The 2,265-nt window shown below is 35.4% G+C and overlaps 1 non-coding gene across 1 annotated transcript; it reads left to right on the forward strand.

Annotated features, from left to right (window-relative positions):
* Window positions 1-1,648: 1,648 nt before the first annotated feature.
* TRNAL-UAA (transfer RNA leucine (anticodon UAA)) lies at window positions 1,649-1,731 on the forward strand. The gene has a single exon. It is a non-coding gene; the product is annotated as a tRNA-Leu (tRNA).
* The last annotated feature ends 534 nt before the right edge of the window (window positions 1,732-2,265 follow it).

Below are 2,265 nucleotides of genomic sequence, written 5' to 3' on the forward strand. Positions count from 1 at the left end.
TCATTCTTTCTTTACTTGTTCTTCGGTTAAGGCGGTTTGAGTGCGGTGACTATGGGGATTGGGAAACCGTATGGAGGTGTGGAGGAAGATTGTTATCGGGGTTTGGATTGGTTCTCCTTTTGTAAAAAAAAGAAAGTTAAAGAAGGTAAAGTAGGAGTAGTTTGGTTAGCAACTTTATGGACCCTTTGGCTTTATAGGAATTGGGTTTGTTTTCGGAATGAAGTGTGGAATGTGGATAATACAATTTGGAGCATCAAGTTTTTGGTTTGGAAGTGGGCGCTTATAGGATATATTACACATCCCATTTGTAGTTTTTACGAATTTAACAAAGATCCTTTGCTATTTATTTCATAGTACCAATTGGTTTGTAATCTCTCGATTTTTTTGGCGGGGATGTCTCCCCTTTCTTGATGTAAACAGGTGTTGAGAACCCTTAGTTCTCCTTTTAATACAACTTGCTTACTCAAAAAAAAATTGAAGCTCTACGACAACATGAGTTTTGGCACAAGGCTAGGTGACAACAAATAAGCAAAGAATTCTGGTAAGGAAATAAATAGAATTTGAATAACAACTTAATAGTAAATTTAAACCAATTGATAAAAGGGTATAGTATAACAACTTATTTTATGAGAAGGATTCAACCAACCCAATAAATTTGGAAAGGCTTTTGAGACTCAACGCTTCTCATAAAAGATGGTTTCATGTGAAGGTTGATAACGAGGATAAAGTCATTATTTTGTTGTTCTATTTACCAAGATCTTATGATCACTAGATGATCAGTCTCACATACAGGAAAGAAAAAATCACACTTGATTCTATTTTTTAACCCTTTTTGCAACACGCACAACATCGCCAAAGTGAAGAGGAAGATGAAGGAAGTTCAGGTGAAGGTTTGTTTACAAAGGGAGGTCAAGACCGTGGCAGAGGAAAGGGTAAGGCAATGGATTATGGAAAGAAAAAGAGGTTCAAATTCAAGGACAGAAAAATATCAGGATGTTATGGTTGCAAACACCATTTCAAAGATATTTTTTGTTGGATTCGTAGTGATTATAGTAGTTCTATTGACTCTAGCTACACAAGTTTATGTATTCATGAGAATGGTTATGTGATAATGTATGCTTATTCTTTCTTAGTGAATATCCCAAACCATTAAATGGTTATTATGACTAGCATCAAAACTAGTTAACCTTTCCACGAGGTATTATAGTAATATTCTTCCTATTGTAATAAGTCTTTTGTAAATGATTTTTTTTTCTGGTTGAGTTTTCTTCCACCGACAAACAAGACGGTGTAAGTAGAGAAATAGTTAGGGATGATGATCATATTATGGTGAAGTTTTATCTAGGGTCTACTTTGGAGGTTCTCTACATGTACACTAGTATTATTGAAGATTTAATGTTTAGAATTCTCTTTATAAACTTTGAGTGTCAGTTCTTCAAGACACTCTATATGACGCCTTCTTAGTTTAGTCTCAATAAATGGCCCTTCATGAGGTCTTTGGAATTTTTTCCCAAGTCCTTGGCGTATAAGCTATTGTAGGGGTTTTATTTTCTATTAATTGTACAAGATGGAATTTTTTCACCCATATTAATCCTCTGACAAGGATTTAATTACTTTTGTTAATGTAAATGTAGAATAACAATAAGTGGCTGGTTTGCCCGAGAGGTTAAGGGGGAAGACTTAAGATCTTCTGCACATAAGTGCGCGTGGATTCGAACCCCACAGCCAGCATTTTAAGTTTTAGAAGAAATATTTTATATAACATAAAAAGCATCTTAACATAAATATAAAGTAAGGGTGCTAAAATGGGCCGTGGCCCGCCGGGCCGTACATCTGACATAAAATGACGGGTTGGGTTGGGATTTTGAGCACGCTGCCCATAAAAATCCGCCGCCCTCCAAAACCCCCACCCGCCAAAGTCCGCCCCACCTATTCGTTCAACCTGTCCCGCCTTAAGCCAGCCCTTTTTCAATTAATTTTAGTAATTCTAATTCTTGATGGTATTATTTTATACATTTATTTGTGAATATATGCAAGATTTTTTAAAGTAAAATTTGTTTAAAAGATGCTTTATAAAAATTATTCTAAAATATAAGTGAAAATTTGATTGAAAAGTAAAAAAAAAAAACTATTAATCTATTAAAAAAATGAAAATAAATAAATAGGCGGGCAAGTCCGTAGCCCGCCAACTTGGCGGGACGAGTTTGATTTTATGTCCATTCTCGCTTGGCGGACTTGCCCGTCCCGTTTTTTTTTTGCGGGCTT

The sequence above is a fragment of the Vicia villosa genome, linkage group LG2, assembly GCF_029867415.1.
Source record: "Vicia villosa cultivar HV-30 ecotype Madison, WI linkage group LG2, Vvil1.0, whole genome shotgun sequence".
Classification (NCBI taxonomy): domain Eukaryota; kingdom Viridiplantae; phylum Streptophyta; class Magnoliopsida; order Fabales; family Fabaceae; genus Vicia; species Vicia villosa.